This window comes from Mustela putorius, unplaced genomic scaffold (assembly GCF_011764305.1).
Source record: "Mustela putorius furo isolate JIRA1106 unplaced genomic scaffold, ASM1176430v1.1 tig00003854_pilon_pilon_pilon, whole genome shotgun sequence".
In the NCBI taxonomy this organism is placed as follows: domain Eukaryota; kingdom Metazoa; phylum Chordata; class Mammalia; order Carnivora; family Mustelidae; genus Mustela; species Mustela putorius.
The window spans coordinates 9,717,872-9,740,613 of record NW_025422006.1 but is presented as its reverse complement, the minus strand read 5'-3'; the positions used below and the strand labels follow the sequence as shown (position 1 = coordinate 9,740,613).

General features: G+C 42.5%; 1 long non-coding RNA gene across 1 annotated transcript in view; it reads right to left on the bottom strand.

The window, feature by feature from the left end:
* Nucleotides 1-2,812: 2,812 nt before the first annotated feature.
* Nucleotides 2,813-22,742, bottom strand: part of LOC106003477 — a 36,465-nt gene continuing 16,535 nt past the window's right edge. The window contains exons 3-4 of the long non-coding RNA XR_006601977.1: nucleotides 5,866-6,026; nucleotides 2,813-3,065 (exon numbers count right to left, since the gene is read on the bottom strand). This is a non-coding gene — a long non-coding RNA (uncharacterized LOC106003477). The remainder of the gene's footprint in view (nucleotides 3,066-5,865; nucleotides 6,027-22,742) is intronic.

Genomic DNA, 22,742 nt, shown 5'->3' with positions numbered 1-22,742 from the left:
ATTGGGAACTTGCTTGGTTAGTTTCAGTTATAACAGATTTCATTACATCAGAAATTTTATTAGCTCTTAACCTTTAAAGCAATACAGACCTAGGAAAATTCCCAAAAACCTTCAAGAAGGCAAATAGGTAGGTCATAGATAATTAAATTTTGGGCAATCTATTTCTTTTCCTTAACTTTAAGAAGTATTAACTACTGTTAACTATCATATAAATGCTTTATTAAAGTGATCATTTGCAATAAAAGCATTCGTTTATGAGAAAGCCTACATAAATATTTTCCTTTAAGCTAACAGTTAAAAGGATTTTTAACAAGATATTATTCTAGAAACATAATCCAATTTCATTTTTTTGTTGTTTTAAATAATTATAATTGAGGAAAGAAAGTAAGGGAGGAACTGGTATTTGGTGTAAAAAAAGACAGCTAAACTTAAAATACTCCAGAGCTAGGAGAAGTATTATGGTGAATTTTTCATAAAGACAAGTAATTTTTTTATTTCTTTCACAAACTAAATTTATTTATACTTTCTTAATGAAATAAAACAAATTTAGGCAGTTATTTCCCTCTTCATAATAACCAGCATAAATATATAACTTTATTACTTCTTCTACAGGAAGATTTAACAGTGGGATGCTTCTTCCCTTTCCTTTTCTTTTTTTGGCTAGAAATGGAAGAATGAGAAGGATTGCCTTCTGTGGTGTTTTTATCTTACTCTACCTCTTGAGTGGTAAGTCACTGACAAAACGTAAATCAAAAAGAGGGAAAATTATCTAAGAGATTGCAGAATTACAGTATCAGTGGAGGAGGACCTTAAATAATGAAATTAAGGTGCTTATAGCAAGGCCTAAGGAAGCACTTTTATTTTTTTTTTTAAGAGTCATTTTTTTTCTTTTTTTATAAGTAATCTTTTCTTTTTAAGATTTTATTTATTTATTTGACAGAGAGAGAGAGATCATAAGTAGGCAGAGAGGCAGGCAGAGAGAGAGGGGGAAGTAGGCTCCCTGCTGAGCAGAGAGCCCAATGTGAGGCTCGATCCCAGGACCCTGGGATCGTGACCTGAGCTGAAGGCAGAGGCTTAATCCACTGAGCCACCCAGGCGCCCCCTAAGGAAGCACTTTTAAACAAGCAGTACAAGCTAACATTTACTGAGCATATACTATATGCCAGGAACTGATCTAAACACGACATTTGCATGTGATGAGTTAAATCCTGTTATTCCCATCTTATAGATGAGAAAACTGAGATTCTAGGTGGTGGCCCACTTGTTATTGCTATCACTAAGCTGGAACTAACCAAATGAGTCTGGAAGCTCTTATAAATATGGCAAAGAGGGGCACCTGGGTGGCTCAGACGGTTAAGCGTCCAACTCCTGATTTTGACTCGGGTCGTGATCTCAGGTTATGAAACTGAGCCCCATGTTGGGCCCCCTGCTCAGCAGCACAGAGTCTGCTTGTCCCTCTCCATCTGCTCCTCCCAATCTCTCTCTTGCATACTCTCTCTCTCTCAAATAAAATCTTTAAAAAATAGATGGCAAAGAAAACTAATGAATTAAATCAAATAAGCATAGACACAGGCCTTCTAGCACTCTTCCTGTTAAATGCACTCTTCTCCACCATCTCCAGCATTCCTTTATTTATAAAAGAACCAATGAAGGAGACCATAGGGCACTTTCAATTCCTTTTATAGGATTCCTAAAGCCCTTCCTACTAGACAGACATGTAGGAAGGTAAAACCTCCAAACAGGCATGTTCAAGCACCACTATGGGAATTCTCCCTCTCAGGGAAGTGGTAAAATGATAATGAAGACAGTTACTCCATGCTGAACCCAGGGTTCTCTTAGAATCATGACATTTAATGAACAAATAAGTCACCTGGGAATCTTGCTAAAATGCAGAATCTCATTCAACAGGTTGGTGAGTCTGCATTTCCAACAAGTTTCCAAGTGATGGAAGATATGTTGGTCTGGACACCACATTTCAATAGGAAGAATCTAGAATGCATCCCAGAGATAAATAAAATTCTAATATTGAGACTTGGAGACTGCGAGTAGCAAAGACCAGGGTCACTAACTGAAATGCCTCCAGCACCTGGACAGCTCCTGTCACTGGGGTTAGAGCAGGGAAGCCGGTATCTGGCTACATGTATGTGCTACCATGGAGAAAGGAGAGCCCAGCAATTACCAAACCTTCTGATTCTTCAAGAGAAACCAGAAATCACATTTTTAGGAAAACTCTCCCCATTTTTTGATATTCACAACTAATTTTTGAAAGCTCTGTGCAAGTTAAACAAAACCAATCTGGCCCCTGGACCCCCAGGCTGTGACCTTTGCCTCCCACAGCACCCTCATTCCTAAATAGAGCACACGACAGAGAGGCAGTGGGAAACACACAGCAAAGCGTAGGTCTTAGCTGCGTTGTCCATCTTTCTACCAGCTTCTTGGAAAAACCGTGGAGAGGAGCATGTGAGTAAGTGGAAAATCACAATAAGAACATCTTTGGTGTCTTGAATATCATGAAAAAATGATTCAGGGAGGGGACTGCATTAATTTGGCTGGATACACAGGGAGGATGTGAGGGTTAAAGAAGAAAAGTCAGGGGCGCCTGGGTGGCTCAGTGGGTTAAGCCGCTGCCTTCGGCTCAGGTCATGATCCCAGGGTCCTGGGATCGAGTCCCGCATCGGGCTCTCTGCTCAGCAGGGAGCCTGCTTCCTCCTCTCTCTCTGCCTGCCTCTCTGCCTACTTGTAATCTCTCTCTGTCGAATAAATAAATAAAATCTTAAAAAAAATTAAAAAAAAATAAAAATAAAGAAGAAAAGTCAGCATAAAGAGAAACCTTGAAGCAAGGACTGCCCATGAAGTAAGGAGTGGTTACTGAAAAAGCTCACCATCTGAGGCGCCTGGATGGCTCGGTGGGTTAAGTGTCTGACTCTTAGTTTCAGCTCGGGTCGTGATCCCAGGGTCCTGGGATGGAGCCCTGCGTCATGCTCCACTACCAGCACGGAGTCTGTTTGATATTCTCTGTCCATCTCCTTCTGCCCCTCACATCTGTGCTCTCTTTCGCTCTCTCCCTAAAACAAATAAATAAAATGTTTTAAAAAATAAAATAAAAATATGGGGTGTCTGGGTGGCTCAGTGGGTTAAAGCCTCTGCCTTCAGCTCAGGTCATGATCCCAGGGTCCTGGGATTGAGCCCCACATTGGGCTCTCTGCTCAGCAGGGGGCCTGCTTCCTCCTCTCTCTCTACCTGCCTCTCTGCCTACTTGTGATCTCTGTCAAATAAATAAAAATAAAATCTTTTTTAAAAATAATAATAAAATAAAACAAAAATAAAAAGATCACCATCATCATGATTTTATAATATATATTCAAATAACTAGATAGGATTTAGAATATACTTTTAAATAATTATATGTAAAAAATTTATTGGATGTTCCCTGTTAATAAACAAAGTTATAGAATAGTATAGTTCAGAATTAATCATGCAAGGAAATACATTTTACAGATAGCCTGAAGCTTTAAATTCAGTTGTCAGATTAGAACATATCATGCTATATTGATGTTAATAAAACCATGAATAAATTTTCACTTAAAAGACACTGAAAGAAAGGAAATCAGATCTGAGAACATATTTATAAATACTCAGGCAAATGGACAGATACAGTCAACAAAAAAGCATAAAAATTAAGGTATTGGGAGTGCCTGGGTGGCTCAGTGGGTTTAAAGCCTCTGCCTTCAACTCAGGTCATGATCTCAGGGTCCTGGGATTGAGCCCCGCATCATCAGGCTCTCTGCTCAGCAGGGAGCCTGCTTCCTCCACTCTCTCTGCCTGCCTCTCTGCCTACTTGTGATCTCTGTTAAATAAATAAATGAAATCTTTAAAAAAGAAAATTAAGGTATCATATTCAGCCATAAATTATGTCACAGCCACGGTTTTAGGAAGAAGGTTCTGGATACTGGGTGTAGGATCAGGAGGACAAGGACCATCTAAGAGGGAGGGAAAGAAGCTAGAGCAGATCTCCCCTAGGAAAACAGTCCATGGGCCTCAGGCAAGGCAGAGAAAGAGATAGAATCCTATGAGATCTCCACCTCGGAGGGGCCACTGGCACCGAAGGTCTGAGCCTCACAGTGGATCTCTGAGGGCAAGGGGTGAGATTAAGATGTCCTAAGTACGGGAGGAAAACTCTCTCAGGCACGTCTTCAAGAACTAAGCAGCCCCAGTATTCTGGACAGGCAACGGACCCAGAAGCTAGTAAGAATCGAAAAATCCAGAAAGAAGAGGGCAAGATCAGGGATCCGAAGAAGTCAGGCAGCCCTAGGGACACAGTGTGCTTGCTTAAAACAAGGGCTTTAGATTGCAACAGACCTTTTCAAACTCCTGTCTCTGTTACTTGCTTAAACTACTTAAAATCTTGAGGCTTTGTTTTCTTTTCTGTGAAATGTAAGCAGCTTTAAAACCTGCCTGGAAAGTCTCTTGTGAGAAATGATTGAGCTAATGCATGTAAATTGCTGAGCAGAGCCCCTGGCATGCGCTTAGGTATTTTTGTGGGGGGTTTCTTGTTATGTTTTTTGGGTTTTGGTTGGTATGTTGTTTTTGTTTTTTTGTGTTTTTTTGGCATATGCTTAGTTCTTAAAAACAAGTACTTGTTGATGGACTGTTGATTATGGATTGAAAGTCTGTCACGCTCAGAGAGAGAAGCAACATGAAATCTCCACAGTGTCTTGAGAGGAGGCTGAACTTGTAAATAGTCAACAGAGGTTAATTAGCCTCATCAGCCAGATTGTTTTCTCTTAAAAGTGATATTTTCTAACCCTGAGTAAGGCAGAGGGAGATGGAAAATACAATGTACAAAATGTCTAAACTCTTCTTTTGGGTTATCGATGAACAGGAATGACACAGCAATGATCTTCCTATGTTGAAAGGTGGGAAGGATGAACAATGAGACAGATTTGGTCTCAGTTTTAGAAGAATCATTGAACAATATGAGGTGTTTTTAAAGGGAATGAGTCACTAGCCACAGTTCCCTGCAGAAGTCAGTACAAAGGAGATTTCTGAATTCAGTGGAACTAGTGGTTCTCAAACACTGATCACATGCCCTCAGCTGTTTCTTCGTATCTAAAAGACACATTTCAGAGGCCCATCTCCTGCAGATTCTAACTCAGGTTATAGGGGCTCTGGGAATCTGTGTTTATTTTAACTGTTTGTATAAATGGGATGCACAGTCAAATTTGGAAACCAATCTTCTAGATAACAGCTTCCAATCTTACCTGTGTTGACTAAGTTCAAGAATCTCTGCTATTTCCATGTAACGAAAATGACTAACATTTGAGTGTTGAAGATAATCAATATGTAAACATTAATCAGGCAATAAATATTCACAATCAACCACATATAATGTACTGCCTTAGACATTGAAGTAAAGGCCTAGTAGTACATGGCTGAAATTCAATTTTCTTCCTCAATAACTGGTTTGATTTAATTAGGCACTGAAGAACTCAGTGAAATTTTTTTTAAGATTTTATGTATTTATTTGATAGATCACAAGTAGGCAGAGAGGCAGGCAGAGAGAGAGGAAGGGAAGCAGGCTCCCTGCTAGGCAGACAGCCCGATGTGGGGCTCAATCTCAAGACCCTGGGATCATGATCTGAGCCAAAGGCAGAGGCTTTAACCCACTGAGCCACCCAGGCGCCCCAAACTCAGTGAATTTTTACCAACTAAATTGTTTAGACCACCTGAATTCATACCTAATTAGTATCTGTTCTGGGGGTTTCTAATTCATGAATGTAGCATATGCTTTGACATATCCCCCATTTTCAAAATAAAAATAATTATAATTTATATGAGTTTTTAGAATTTTAAAATATTGCTTACCTTTTTAAGTTGAAAATCACCATTATCACTTTCTCTCTCTCTCTCTCTCTTGCTGGTCTCACTTCTATTTTCCCTTCCATCTTTGGAGATGTTGGGGGTATACTTTGTAGGTTATGCAACCTTTCAATGCCCTTCCATGGATGTCTTTTGGATTTTGGAACCTGCAAAACAAAACCTGGTCAGTATTGTATTAAACAGACTCACATAAGAGGTAAGTCTCGACACTTACAAAAAAAGTTATTGGAAACGAGTATAGGAAAAATCCTTTTATAAAAGCAAACATTCACCGAACATTTACTGCATGCCAACTGCTGTACTAAGGGCTTTACTGGGTTACATTATACAAACAAAACAATGACGTGAGCTGGATCTTGTCACTATCCCCATTTTATTTTATTTATTTTTTTAAGATTTTATTTACTTATTTGCAAGAGAGAGAGAAAGTAAGAGAGAAAGCAGGATTGGGGAGGAGCAGGAGGAGAGGGACAAGCAGACTCCTCCCTACTGAGCACAGAACCCACCATGGGGCTCCATCTCAGGACAGTGCGATCACGACCTGAGCCAAAGCCACAGTCAGATGCTCAACTGACTGACCCAGCCACCCAGGCGCCCCAAGGATCTTGTCACTATTTTCATTTTAAAGATGAGAAACCTGAGGCTTAGGAAGATTCAGAAATGTGCATGATGTTTCGCAGGCGGTAAGCATTGAAGCCAGGATGCAAATGCACATACTCCGATTCCAGAGCCAGGGCTCCTAGAGAATGTACGAATTGCTCCATGGATACCACGCCTAGAAGCCAGTCTCGTCTGCACGGGTTAAAGAGTAAATGCAAAGATCAGAAGGATGAAAATGTTAGGAGAAAATCCTGAAGAAAGTATCTGAAGTTCGAAAGAGAAGAGGCCTCTTGAAAATCCAAAAGACAGATTGTAAAGGAAATGACCAACAAATTTGAAGACTTCGATATCTTATAAAATTTATTAAATGAATGACAACCCCAAAATTTGAAAGACAAAAAGCTGCTCAATCCATCAGTAAATATCAAAGAAATACAAAATTACAGAAATACATATTTTTTGACCCATCAGATGATAAAAATTAGAAAAGCTTTGTAATATCATGGGTTAGTGACAATATGGAGACATGAGAACTCTCGTACATTTCCGGTGAAAATTTAGATTAGTTCAGTATTTCTTTTAAAGATTTATTTATTTACTTATTTGAGAAAGAGCGTGGACACACCAGCAAGGAAAGGGACAGAAGGAGAAGGAGAGAGAGAGTCCTCCAGCAGACTCTCTGCTGAGCATAGTCTGACGCGGGGCTCCATCTTAGGACCCTTGAGATCAAGATCTGAGTTAAAGCCAAGAGTCAGACGCTCAACCCCCTGAGCCACCCTGATGCCCCTAGTACAGCTTTTTTTTTTTAGACAATTTGGGAATTTCCACTGAACTTTTAAATGAATGCAGCCTTCTACAAAGTAATTCTATTTCTCATTATCTATTGCACAGAAATATTTCACACATGACACAAAAAGCCATGTTCTCAGGGTTATCCCTGGAGTATTATACTTAATAATAAAGTAACGGAAATGACCTAAGTGATTGTCTATAGAAGAGTGTTAATTTAAACTATGATGTGTATTCAGGCCATGGAATGCTATGCAACGTTTAGAATGAACTAGATCCCTTCGTGAACATGGGAAAAATCTCAAAAACATTGCTGAGCAGAAGAAAAGTCAGTTGCTAAACAGTAGGTATGGCATCCCAGTTATGAATAAAAACCTCCATGAGGCAAAATTCTAAATTCCTGAATGGAATTGGAAGGAGAGAACAAAAGTTAGAGGAGATCAAAGTTAGTAAGGAGAGACAGGAACTTGGGGATCCCGTGGGATGGGTTTTGTTATTAAGAAGGTTATTTGAGGGGCACCTGGGTGGCTCAGTTGGTTGAGCGGCTGCCTTCGACTCAGGTCATGATCCCAGCGTCCTGGGATCAAGTCCCACATCAGGCTCCTTGCTCGGCAGGGAGCCTGCTTCTCCCTCTGCCTCTAGCCTGCCACTCTGTCTGCCTGTGCTTGCGCTCTGTCTCTCTCTCTCTCTCTCTAACAAATAAATAAAATCTTTAAAAAAAAAAAAAGGTTATTTGAGTTTATTCAGCTTGTCTAGCCTGTGGCCTCTTTCTAAGCCCGCCACCCCCCCAACTTTCCCTCAGGCTCCCACCTCTGCCAGTCAGAGCCTCTTCCTTGTGGAATGGGAAAGGGGCCAAGGCCCCCTGGAGCCCTGAGATGCTCACGTGACTGCTCTTCTCTCCCTAAATAAGGACAGACTGTTACCGAGGCAGTGTAACTTCAAGACAAGTACTGAAGGCAGTCTAGTCTGCACAGAAAAAAGAGTCTGGGAGCTGACCTGGCCAATTAGTGACCATAGTTCTCGGTGCATCAAGGACCTGGTTTGACTAGTGGTGTGGGCGGAGCCGTTTCCTAACTTGGAAATTTTATTGTGAAACAAACAGAAATGGAACTTAACACTTTTGATGGCTTTCTGCATAGGGTTGCTCAACTTGGACACTACTGACCCTTTGGCAGGATAATTCTTTGTTACGTACAGGAGGGTGTTTAGCACATCTCTGGCCTCTACCCACCACCCGCCAGTAATATCTTCCAAGTTGGAACAACAGAAATGTTTCTGGGCTTTATCTAATGTCCTGGGGTGGGAGGCAAAGCTGCGGGTTTCGCTCCAGCTGGGGGACTGCTGCTCTCCCAAGTTTCCGACCATCTTGTGTTTGGCTGCCTCTGGGGAACTGCCCCTCCGTGTTCTCCCTCCAGGCCGGCGAAGCTGGGGGTGTGAGGATTACAGGACAGTACTGTCCCTTACTTTACACTTGTGTGTATTTTTCACCTTGTCTGCAGCAGCACGCATTCCTTCTGTAATCAGGAGAAAACTAAGTGAGGTCAAGGACACGCGTCCATTTCTGAGAAGCACTTAAACATCTAAACAACCCCTTCTGCGGATTCAGCCCTTTGAGTAACTCATGACCTGGGTTAAGCTGGAGAATGAGGACGGGACCTTCCCAGCAGCTAATGCTTCAGAAAGTCCCACACAGTCAGTGGCAGCTGCATGGCTTTTACCATCTGAGTTTGAAAGCTGTTTTGTTTTGAAATTTCAAAGCTTTTGTATTGCAGTGTACCCATCCAGAACACACTTAGGTGGGAGTTCTTAAAGGCAAAATGTGTCTTGATAAACCTAGAATTTTTTTTTAATCTTTTTTTTAATTTTATTTTATTTTATTTTTTTTTTGACAGACAGACATCACAAGCAGGCAGAGAGGCAGGCAGAGAGAGAGGAAGGAAAGCAGACTCCCTGCTGAGCGAGAGCCCGATGCGGGGCTTGATCCCAGGACGATCATGACCTGAGCTGAAGGCAGAGATTTCAACCCACTGAGCCACCCAGGCACCCCCATAAACCTAGAATTTTTTCTTTGCCTATTTTTTTTTTTTAACCTGTTAGTTACTTAAAGCCAGGCAGACTGGACCTCACACCCCACCTCTTTTTTTCTTTTTTTTTTTCCCCACTAAGCTCTACAGCCATCGTGGGGCTTGAACTCATGGCCCCGAGAGAGAGTCACATGCTCTACTGACTGAGCCAACTCCTCCTTCTTGTGTTTCCTTTAGGAGGAATTCAGTGGTATTCCATTTCGGGCTGCACAGACACCCAAGATGACTGCTTCAAGAAGAGCAAAATGTCTTCTGGAATGAGAGCTACCTACTGTTGCCAGCGTCCCCTGTGCAATTTCTGAGCCAGTGGCGCATTTCCAAGTTGCCCGATGGATCAGCCCATCCCCCCACATCTCACCTGCTGACCACAAGACAACAAGCTACCATCTGCAACACCTCAGACCTTTGCGGGTCATGCAAGTTGTGGTGTGAAAAAAACTCTGATGATTTTCAAGGTGCCTCACTCCTTCTCCCCCACTCCAAACTCCTTCCAGAAACATCCTTTCCAACACCATGTCTCTCCTCTTTCTGCTTAATTCCCCTTCCGGTGATTTCAAAGCTACCAAGAAGGAAAAGTGTAATTCCTTGAGTCAAATTATGCACACTGTCTCTAGTTAACTAGTTTTCTTAAAGATTTCCACATTCCAAAATACGGTTATGAATGAATTGTACCCCAAGACGCCAGGAGACCTGAAAGTGTTCATTTGGTTTCCAAAGCAAACTGCCTGGCTCTTTGGGGGGGTAACTTAGGGCACAGGACAAAGTGCTTTTACCATAATGAAAATAAGCCACAACTAAGCAAACCAGGCCTCTGAGAACTATGAATCCAAATGGCAAAGAGCTCAGGCCAGGGCAAGTGGTGGCATTTCTATCTCCCATCTGCATTAGGATTTGTCCAAATTCTGGATTTCCATACCTTAACCACACATAAGTGCTTTGGCTCATCTAACTCGGAGTTGAAGCAATTCACTTTAAGCAGGGGAACAAATTCGCCTCCACAAGGAATTTTAGGGGGTTCCAAGTACACTTGGACTGATGCTCAATTATTCTCATTCAGGTCCCCACTTATGCAACAGCCAGATTACTGTGTTTCAAATTTTTAAGTTGTTTTTCTCTGTGTTGTCAGGAGTTTGAGAAATCCATATGGTAAATAAAAAAATCTCAACAAAATCTTCTTTTTTTGTCTTCTTCTCAGAACCTAAAAGAACATCTCACATACATGGGCCCTCAATAATTGTTTTTCTATAAAGTTTGAAGAAAAACTAGAGTTCTTTAAAAAAAAAAAAAAAGTCCAAGGAAACAAAACATTTCCCTCCACACTCATTTCAGCTATATTTCTTAGACCATATTTATGAACTTACTAAGGAGAAAGTTTCTTCATCCTAAGATTTAAATCCACTTGTCATTATTCACTGTCACTTTATGCATTAGCCCCGTCGTTAAACAATCAATGAACTTCGTGAAGATACTTCTAATTCTGTTGTGGTTTTTTAAAAGATTTTATTTATTTATTTGTGAGAGAGAGAGAGTGCGCTTGAGAGGGGAGAAGGTCAGAGCGAGAAGCAGACTCGCCATGGAGCTGCGAACCTGATGTGGGATTCGATCCTGGGACTCCAGGATCATGACCTGAGCCGAAGGCAGTTGCCTGACCAGCTGAGCCACCCAGGTGCCCTCTATTGTTTTTTTAAACATACATTATTTACCAATATCACAGGGAAATATGACAAGATCGGACAGTGACTAATTCCATAGGCTTCTCTAACTTAATTTGAAGAGAACAAGGAGCCTGGACTCCTGCTGACCTTTGCAAGACACCTTGGTGTGTCTGCACCTCATTCTCCTCCTATATAAAATGAAGAAGATCGATCACATAATCTCTCAGATCTCTTTAGGTCCTAGTATTTTATGGCTTGACATTGATCGCTCTTTGGTGTTGTTAGGTTAAAAATAAGAATTAATGCTGAATATCTAGAAGATAGACCCTGGTTATATGATCAATGCTCTCCGCGCTCTGTGTAATCCAGGAAAATTAGAGGAGAAATCCAAGTCGTGACAAACAGTGACCACCACTGAAGCAGTTTACTACCTGCATGACAACTTGACCTAAAAGTCACAGAATAAAAACAATTTTCACATCCCTGATGTGGTTTGCTGAACAATGCCTCCCCGTGAAGATGTCCACATTCTAATCCCTGGAAGCTGTGAATATGTTACTTAACATGGCAAAAGGGATTTTGTAGATGTGCCTAAAGATTTCGAAGTTAGGAAATTTTCCTGGATTTGGCTAGGTAGGCCCAGTGTAATCACAAGTGTCTTTGTAAGAGAGGGAAGCAGGAAGGTCAAAGGGGAATTTGAAGATGATACATGCTGGCTTTGAAGACAGAAAAAAGGGGTCACAAGCCAAGGAAAGTGGACAACCTCTAGAAACTGAAAAAAAGGCAAGAAAATGGATTCTTCCCTAGAGTTTCAAGAAGGAACAAAGGCCTGCAGACACATTTTAGACCTCTAACACCCATAATTTTAAGATAACTTGGCTTTAAGAAAAATCAGATGCAACCGACCTATAACATACTAGTTTCAGATGTTGAACATAATTATTTGATATTTGTATGCATTATAAAATGGTCACCCCCATAAGTTTAGTTAACATCCATCACTACACAGTTACAAAAAATTTGCTTTCTTTTTTTTTCTTAAGATTTCATTGATTTATTTGAGAGAGACAGAGAGTAAGCACTAGCAGGGGAGGACAGGTAGAGGGAGAGGGAGCAGGGAGCTGGACTGGGGGCAGGGGGCGTGCTCCACGCGGGGCTCGATCCCAGGATCTCAGGGTTACGACCTGAGCTGAAGGCAGATGCTTAACTGATTGAGCCACTAGGAGCCCCACATTTGCTCTCTTTTAACATAATCTGTCATAGCAGTCATGGGAAACAAATACACTTGATCGTGCAAGGTTCCTCCCTTCAAGGTCAGCACACCCAACACTTGGTTTACGTGACTCCGATTTCAAGAGAGACATTTCAGGGTCCTATTATCTTCCTTTCATTCGAACAGTTTCTCAGTCATGATTTCTCTTAAAACACACAGATGGCCTATAGACATGCAATCACATCTTTTCAGTCTGCACCTCCCACTCAAGCGCCTATCCATTCAAGATTTCTTCAGCTAACAAGTTTATTCTTTGCCTACTCCTCTGATCAGTTTATCAGACATCACACCGAAGGGCCAGTGGATCTGAGGTCTTCCCCTGATCCTCAAATTACCAGGTTTGTTTCCTTGTTAATAACGTTTTTTCTTCTACAACTGAAACAGAAGCTTCAGTGGCTAGTGCCCCTTCATTCATTTAAAAGAAACGTCTCTGTAGTCAATAAACTGGGGCCATATGGACAACACGTCAGGGAAGAGACAAATGACTCCATTAGCCAAGGAGGGGTAGGACAATTTTCGTGCCGATACACAGTTACAAGGTTTCTGGAAGCTCCAGAGGGAACATTTTGTAAGTGAGATGGCCATTGCTATCTCTCCAGTGTACCGATGAGAAGTCTGAGCCTCCGTAGCTTACAGGGGCACAGGGGGAACTTACGGTGTGACGTACCATAGACCTTTGCTTCATCACAAGGCCCGTTTCTGGGAGAACCACAGGGGTAGGCAAGAAGCCGGGTCGGCATGATGGTGTGACCAACTCCTTGGGACAACTACACGTCTCTAAGACAGGAGACTTGGGGTCTACGAAAGAAGCACAAGAGCAAAGAGACAGGAGGAACGGGAAGGTGGGTGACTGACCTCTGAGTTTCAGAAGTGACTCGGAGTCTGACTAAAGACTTCGGCCAGCAAGAAAAATTTAGAAAATGATGGAGAAGTCTGGAGTCCTGAATGTTGCAAGCTATATAAACAAGTAGAAAGTGTTTTCCTGTTTTAATTTTCTGCAGGAAGGACTCTGCATGCTAATGCTTTTCTGGCTAAAACAGCAGGCCGATGTGCACCACTGGAGACCTGGGAGACACCCAAATCCTTGGGGAGATTGAGGGCTAATGCAGCTCTGACTGATTGTCCAGAAGAGTACATGTTCTCTCTCCTGGCACTGACCCAAGTCTCTGCAAGCCTTATAGGTGAGGGTACTAGAGGCGGCTGGATCTGCTGGCGAACTCGTTTCTCCCGTCTTGTGCATCTCATGAATCTTTGCAGATCACCACTAGGAAGTAATGCCATAACGTCTTTTGGCTGAACCAAAAATCCTGACACTTCCCATTAACAAGACAGATACAGAAAGGTAGGTCCATGATCAATCCTTCCCACAACTTTGCAGTGTGCATATATTTTCTACCTTCTTGTGCCCACATACAGTGAATAAAGTTCATAGATCCTGCCCCCAGAAATTATTGTGTAGAATGGTACTTGCAGGCGGAGCTGTAACTAGCAATCTTAGTGCCAGGGGAGGCACAAAATATGCCCTCAGATTAACTTTCTGATTCATGTCTTGGCTCACGTGTCAGTGTTATTGATAATACCTACCATCTGGTAGCTTCCATTTTAACTATTACTCTTGCTAACTAGGTGTTAAGTGTAGTGATAGCGCATGCACATGCTGTTGAATCAGTTGCACAATCATTTTAAAACGTGGCACAAGGTAAAATTTCAGAGCCCTGGGGCAGAGCGGCCAGGCGGAGTTACAGCTCTGATTATGGAGCAGGAAGAGAGAGGAAGAAGGAGCAGTCAATGACGGCAGAAATGTGAAGCAGAGAGGACTCATTAACTTATACATATCTACTGAGCGATTCTTACATGACAGGTACAATGGAGGAGATGAAGCTACAATAGTGAATAATTTAGATGTTCATGCAGTTACTTCCAATAGGAGGGAAGCTATCACAAAACCGGCATTTGTAATATAATACAGTAGGTCTGGAATGTTAATAACTGCAGGAGGTACCTACCCCAATGATGGTCACTAAAGACTCTCAAGGGAAGTATGACTAAGCCAAAATCTGAAAGAGGGGAATCAACCAGAAAAGCTGGGAGGTTGGAGGTTTCTGTGGCTTGAGATCCAGAGCCCAGACTAACACAGAACGTCCCCTGAAAAGCCTAAGGGCAGTGGACAAAGAGCTTTTCATTTTAGAAAAGTGACAGTGACTTCAGTTTAGAAAATAACCGGAACTCAAGGCTAGACGAGCATTTAGGCTTTCACGGCAAGCCGGGTGAGAAATGGTGGGGGAATCTGTAATAAGAAAGTGGCGGTGGGTATAAGAGTAAGAAATATTTCTTGCACTTACTAAGTGCAGGAACGCTGCCAGGTTCCAGGTATACAACAGTGAACAAGTTCCTGCTCTTGGAGATCTTACCTTATAATGGATCTTACACTATAGTGGAACAGGCAATAACTAACTCAGTATCTAATAATCTAATGTCAAGCAAACACCATGGGAATAAAGTTAGATGGATTAAGGCGATGGGTGTGTGCTCTATTTTAGAAACGATGAGCAGAGCAAGGCATCTCCAAGCAGAGATCTGAATGGGATAGAGGGTAAGTCATCTACAACATGGAAGGTAAGCATTTAGGCAGCCGGGACCTCAAAGCTCTCCTCTGGATAGATAAAGCTTGAGACACTGATTAGACACCGTGATGGAGACTGCTAATGTGTGGTCAAAATGCAAGTCTGAAGCTCAAGGGAGAGGTCTGGCTGAGAGAGAGAGAGGAATTTGGGATCCATCAGCAAAAAAAAATATGTTATTAAGTATCTTTGACCTGAATGAGACCACCTAAGGATGAGTATAGAACTGTGCCCTGGGGCCCTGCAAAATTTAGATGTAGAAGAAAAGAGAAAGAATGTTCTAGTTTCCGCATTGGAGAAGACCACTTAATAGAGGCTGGAAGAGATCATCAAAGAGCTCTTCCACGGAATCTGGCACAGTGACTGAGGTCGTTTGTAGAAAAAGACAGTGAGAAATAATGCCAAAAAAGAGTCCAGCTTGTTGAATTTTAGTTGAATTTATCGATGAAAATGGTACTAGGCATTGGAGCATATGGGTTTGAAGCTCAAAAGGGAAATATGGGCTGGAGACAGATTTGTGCATCCGGCATCTCGGTCAAAAAATAAGGTCAGTGTGAGCCTGAAAAAAGAGAAGAGATCAGGGCAGAACTTTCAGAAAGACATTCATCGAATGTGGTTCAGCAGGAAATGAGAAAGAGATCTGAAAGGCTCAAGGGGAAGTTCGGGTTATTACAGAAAAGGAACATGCATTAGGACTTAGCAAATGAACGTGGCTAAGCTTCAACCCTGAGGCTAAGTTGAATAAGGTCTATGTTCTAAGAAGAACAGAGGCTCTGAAGCTAAAACAAAACACACCAAGGCTGTAAGCTGAGTCGGACTATTTACTAGCCGCATAACTCTCTGTTACCCAACTTTTGGAGTTTCAACTTCCTTATTTATAAAACAAGGTCAACCGCATCTGCTTCACTGGATCTTGCAGAGTCTGGTATCTAACAGATGCTCGCTACTTTCTCCTCTTTTTTCTCTCTCTGCCCGGAAAGTTTGCATCAAGAAAGCAGAGCAGGCTAAGGAGAAATACTAAGAACGGGAATGTCTGGAGCGGGGTGCAGCTGTGGTGGTCAGAAGAGGCCACACCCAGAAGGTGACCTTGTGTGGACTTCGGTGAGGGTGAGGCTCAGACCCAGAATCCTCAAACTTTCAGAGCCGTGGGATCACCCAGGACACCTTGTTACAAGGCAAGTTCTCAAGACCTGCCCCCAGTTAGACGAGGTTAGGCATGGGGCCAGATGATACTACCTTCTTTCCCCTCCTTTTTCTTCTTTTTTTTAATTTAAATTCTAGGTAGTTAACATACAGTGAAATATTGGTTTTCAGGAGTAGAGTTCAGTGATTCATCACTTATAAACAACACCCAGGGCTCATCGCAACAAGTGGCCTCTTTAGTGCCCACCGCCCGTCTAGCCCATCCCCGTCCACCTCCCTCCATCAACCCTCAGTTTGTTCTCTATTGTTAAGAGCCTCTTATGATGGGGCACTTGGGTGGCTCAGTTGGTTAAACGTCTGACTCCGGGTTTCAGCTCCGGTCTGGGTCTCAGGGTCGTAAGACCGAGCCCCACATCAGGCTCCACCTCAGCACAGAAGTGTTTAAGACTCTCCCTCACCCTCTGCCCCTCCTTGCTTCTCTAAAATAAATAAATAAATAAAATCTTTAAATAAATATGTATCTTTTTTAAAGGTCTCTTATGGTTTGTTTCCTTCTCTTCCTTTTTTTCCCCTTCCCATATGTTCATCTCTTTCCTTTAACTCCACATATAAGTGAGATCAGATGATATTTGTCTTTCTCTGATTGACTTATTTTACTTAGCATAATATACTCTAGCTCCATCTAATTGTTGCATATGGCAGGATTTCATCCTTTTGATGGCTGAGTAATATTCCATTTTATATAAGTAATATACAAATAATACAAATATTTATATATAATATATAAAATGGATATATATAACCATTCATCAGTAGATGGGTATTGCCTCTCTCTATAGTTTGCCTGCTGTTGATAATGCTGCTATAAACATCAGGGTACATGTACCCCTTCAAATCTGCATTTTTGTATCCTCTGGGTAAATGCGTAGTAGTTCGATCACAGGTTAGTTCTACTGTTTTCCAGGGTACCTGCACCAGTTTGCACCCCCACTAATGGTGCAAGAGGGTTCCCTTTTCTCTGCATCCTCGCCAACACCTGTTGTTTCCTGACTTGTTAATTTTAGCCATTCTGACAGGTGTGAGGTGGCATCTCACTGTGGTTTCCATTTGTATTTCCCTTGTGATGAGTGATGTTGAGCAACTTTTCATGTGTCTGTTAGCCACCTGAATGTCTTCTTCGGAAAAGTGTCTAGTCATGTCTTCTGCCCCTTTCTTAACTGGATTACGTGTGGAAGGGTGTTGAGTTTGATAAGTTCTTTACAGATTTTTGGATACTGACCCTTTATCAGACATGGTTTGCAAATATCTCCTCCCGTTCTGGAGGTTGTCTTTTAGTTTGTCCACTGGTTCTTTGGCTGTGCAGAAGCATTTTATCTTGACGGAAGACCCAACAGTTCATTTCTGCTTTTGTGTCCCTTGCCTCCGACAACATGTCTAGCAAGAAGCTGCTGCAGCCGAGGTCGCAGAGGTCGCTGCCCGTGTCCTCCTCCAGTATTTCAATGGATTCCTGCCTTAGGTCTTTCATCCGTGTTGAAATTATTTTTGTGTATGGTATAAGAAAGTGGTCCAGTTTCATTCTTCTGCATGTTGCTGTCCAGTTTTTCCAACACCGTTTGTTGGATAGACTGTGTTTTTTCCGTTAGATGCTCTCAGGTGAAACTACCTTAGATAAATGGAAGAGGGTGTCGAGGCCTCCAGACTGGGGCACGGGGATATACGTGGATTCGTGATCTGTTAAATATAAGTAGAAAGCTCATGTGGAAAATCACAGGGTGTAGAGGAGAACACTGAGTGCCCAATAAGTAGACTTTGGATTATGGGCAAGAATGAGAAAGAAGTGAGTTCATACAGTTTTGGTTTTTATTTATTTTTTTTTAAAGATTTTATTTATTTGACAGAGAGAAATCACAAGTAGACGGAGAAGCAGGCAGAGAGAGAGAGGGAGGAAGCAGGCTTCCCGCTGAGCGGAGAGCCCGATGCGGGGCTCGATCCCAGGACCCTGAGATCATGTCCTGAGCCGAAGGCAGCGGCTTAACCCACTGAGCCACCCAGGCGCCCCACAGTTTTGGTTTTTAAAGATCTCCATTTAATTCCATGACTAGGAAGGATCACAGGGGGTAAAAAAAAGGCAATGGGAAAAAGAGAGAAGCAGACAGATCCATGAAAGGCAGAATGCAAGACAATTACAGAGAAAGGCTACCAAAGAGGCACATACATGATCTTGGGCGAAGACTGAATGTCACCTCCCCTCCCTTCCACCATCCAGAAAAGACAGGACTGTTTATAATCTCTGAGTTTCTTACAAGCACCCACTTCCAATGGTTCCCAGTTGGGTGTGGGGTGGAGGAAAGCAATCCATGAACTTGGATGGGAAAAAAAAACTGGACCTTTATTCTTCTATTTTCACTCATCTGTAACTAAAATTTAGTATCTCCTTCTATAATTAATAAAACCAGCATGTCCAGGATAGTAATAGAAATACCTGTGACTTTGTTATTTTAAAAAATAACAAATATTGTTATATCATATTTTCATTATACAGACAAAAAGTTTTGTTGTGCAGATTATCTCCAGATATCATTGATGCTCATCAACACTTTAAAATTACAGTAGTCATGGGGCGCCTGGGTGGCTCAGTGGGTTAAGCCGCTGCCTTCGGCTCAGGTCATGATCTCAGGGTCCCGGGATCGAGTCCCGCATCGGGCTCTCTGCTCAGCAGGGAGCCTGCTTCCTTCTCTCTCTTTCTCTCTGCCTGCCTCTCAGTGTACTTGTGATTTCTCTCTGTCAAATAAATAAATAAAATCAAAAAAATAAATAAATAAATAAATAAAATTACAGTAGTCATTATATCCAGCACTAGAGCTTATCTAATACACTGATAAAGAAGCACATGTATTATCATTTGGGTTTTTAATATTCCTTTGTAATCCTATATATTCTATTTTAAGCATTTGGAAAGAGTATTCTGGAAAAGGGTCTATTTGCATTACCTGTTCCTATGTAACAAATCACTGGAAAACTTCATAGCTTAAAACAGTGGTCATTTGGGGGCACTTGGGTGGCACAGTCAGTTAAGTGTCCAGCTTCTGGTTTGGCTCAGGTCGTGATCTCGGGGTCCTGAGATCAAGCCCCCTGTCAGGCTCTGTGCTCAGTGCACAGACTGCTTGGAGCTTCTCTCTCTCCCTCTGCTCCTCTTCCACTTGCATGCCCTTGCTCTCTCTCCCTCTCTTTTTCTCTCTCTCTCAAATAAATAATAAGTATTATTTAAAAAAAAAAACAATGGTCATTTTACTGTTACTCTCATGGTTCTGTGGCTGATAGCTCCACTAAGCAATTCTTGCTTGGGGTTTCTCAAGGAAACAGACAGTGGCTGGGCCTGGTACAATGCATTTATAGGTTTAGCACCTAGGCTGGGAGGACCTGAACAGCTGGGGGTAGGAGAGGTGGGTGGGGTTCATTCAGAATCTCTATCTTTTTTATTTTTATTTACTTCTTTAAATTTTATTTTATTTTCATAATGATAAGTGTATCCTTTAATCCCTCCAGAATCTCCATCTTTAAGTGATATTTCCACGTGGTCTAAATGGCAGCTTCAGGGTAGCCTGACTTTCTAGGAGCAGCTCAGAGTCCCAAGACAGAAAGCTAGCCAGAAGCTGTACCGCTTGTTACTACTTACGTTCAAGGTCACGTGGCACTTCACCTTACTCCGTTAACTGAGGTAGTCACGGAGACCTACACAGGTTCTTGGGGAAAGTACATAGACTCCATCATTTGATGGAAAAGAACTAAACTTCTGGAAAAAACTAAGACCCGAGATACAGTTAAGACCACTTTCGTAAAACAGTCTACCACAAGATACACAAATTTCACCAGCCTGTCAAATGGGTCTGCGGCATTTAAAAAAAAAAAAATGTTGGGGCGCCAGGGTGGCTTAGTCGATGGAGCATCAGACTTGGTTTCTGCTCAGGTCATGATCTCAGGGTTGTGAGATCGAGCCCCCGGGCATGCTCTGTGCTCAGTGCAGAGTCTGCTTGAGATTCTTTCCCCTTCTTCTCCCTCCCACTCTGTGCCATCCCCGCCTTCCCAAGCTCGCTCTCTCTCTCTCTCTCTCTCTCTCTCTGTGTCTCTCAAATTTAAAAAAAAAAAAAAAAAAAAGGTTAAGAATCCTTCCAGGGGCACCTGGGTGGCTCACTCAGTTAAGCAAACGACTCTTGATCTCGGCTCAGGTCACAAGTTCAACCCTACACTGGGCTCCACACCAGACATGGAGCCTACTTACATAGAAATAAATATATAAATTTTTAAAAAGAAGCCCCTTCTAAAACCTCATCACAACCGAAGTTCACTCACATTACGTAACTCCCCTGAAGACACTAATTGCTTCTTCTGGATCTTTTCTGCTGATCACATCTAGTGATTCTCTGGCCCATTTCTTCCTTTTCCATGTTGATCTTGTTTCTTTGAAACTATCCCCTCCAGTGAACCCCACCTCCCAAGTACAACACAAGCACACACTCTTAGATTCCATTTTTCTGGCATAAATCCTTTATCAGAACCAAAATGAGCCTGTTTGAAAGTCACCAAGGAATCCTTTTCTCTACATTTCTGAATTACGTGTGTGGAAACAAATGCACCTCGCTGATGAGAATGCTGTTAAGGATCCCCTCAGCCTTTGGCTCTCAAACCTGGGGAGAGCCTCACCTGTAGCCCAGCTCCCAGCACCGTTAGCGTCCTTGCTGTGCTGCCCTGAGCGCCTCTGCCATCTGGTGGCCAACGGTGGTATAACTGCATCTTGTGGTCTCTCCTAAAGTCTTCCTGCGAATGCTCTTTCCCAGATCCAGCAATCCTGGATGCCCTACACGTTCTCTCTTTATTTCCCAATGTTCTGCACCAAGTTATGCAGAGACAACAGCCTTGAGTTATCAAAACATGTGATCTTTGTTGCCAGTAAATGAGCCAAATCCTACAACAATGCCGGTAGGAGTTATACAAACTCCAACAGAGGGGGCCTCGTGTTAAAAATTTATGATGAAAAAGAAGGGAGGAAAGGTAATTCTTGGGGTATAATGAATTGAATTGGTCCAGAGGATTATGTAGCTCTGAAGTTCAAAAGACAAGTGAGGGTCCTGTATGCACTGCTGAGCACCACAGGTGGACCCTATCCCGGCTGCGCAACTGACCGGCTGTGGGCAAGTTACTTCTCCGATCCTTGGTGTCCACATCAACAATGTGGTGATCGTAACATTTACCCTGCACAGTTTTTCTGGAAAGTAAATAAAATGCCTAGCTTAGTGACTAGCAGGCAGGAAGTGACCAGTCACTGCTTTAATTACTGTTACTATAGAGATGGTTCAAAATGTCAGAATCTCTTCTGTTAAGAGGAGGCAAACTCCTAGCGCACCCATGTGCTTATGATAAGAAAGTGATGCTAGAAATTGGGGGGGGGGGGACACCTGAGTGGCTCAGTCACTGGGCATCTGCCTTTGGCTCAAGTCATGATCCCAGGTCATGTGGGATCAAGTCCCACATCGGGCTCCCTGCTCAATGGAAGCCTGTTTCTCCCACTCCCACTCCCCCTACTTTGTGTTCCCTCTCTCTGTGTGTCTCTCTTTGTACAATAAAAGTAAATAAATAAATCTTCAAAAATATAAAAATAAAAAATAAAAAATAAATTTAGAGGGGGTTATATATGCAGGAAAACCTGAGGGAGAAGTTGGGACTGGGACTTTTTATTTATGGAGAAGCCATTTACCATCTTTTTTTAATAAAGCCTCTCCTATGAGAAATGCTAATGGGTCACTGTCCTGCCTCATGCCCACTAAAAGGAAGAACCAGAGGGAATGAGGCTAAATTGTTAGTAATTATGCTTAAACCAGAAATACTTCAAAGAATATTATAGATCCTTTTCATGTTTCTACTCTCAAAAGAAATTATATTTCACCTTAAGCATGCCCAGATATAGACGGGCATGATATGGTCTGAAATGTCACCTACAAGGTGGAAGAGGCCTCATGTGCCCAACCTGCCACCAAGCAGCTGGCCAAGGTGTCACGGCTCACTGAGGGCGCAGGGTCATTCCCGGAAGCTGACATGCTGGAAATTCAGCACTGGCGGTAGCTGGCAGCCAGTAGGTCCGCCTTGGTGAGAGCAGCTCATTCTTTGGGAAAATGCAGAGCCTCCCTTCCTACCAGTATAGCTACTCCATGTTCAGGCAGTCGGTGGCCAGGGAGAGACACTGGCTGATATCCCCTGCCCGTCTGGTTATTGAGCATCTCCCTGGAGCAGATGCCCTTGTGTTCAATCCTATAGGTCCACCTTCATGTTTTCAATCTTCCATTACTGCTAGTTTCATGTCCTTGACTAACTAATCAAGCTATCTGCCCCGCCCAGAAACCTGTATGTATCCTTATCTCTGGATGCTTCTCCCACACAAAGCAAAGAACCAAGTGAACCAAGTGTACTCACTCTGTCCTTGAAGGTCAATACTGAATGACTGTCATGTGGCAGCTGTCCTATTTCTTCTTCCCTCAATGTACTGATCCAACCCGTCCATGAACCAGACACAAGAGTTTTCCTCTTCTACCACTGGATCATCTGGACGCTGCCATGAGAACATCCCCATGAACCGAGGGAAAGGCACCAGTGCCACAAAAGTGACACCCTCTAGACCTGCTTGGGCCTGATCTTTATGAACCAT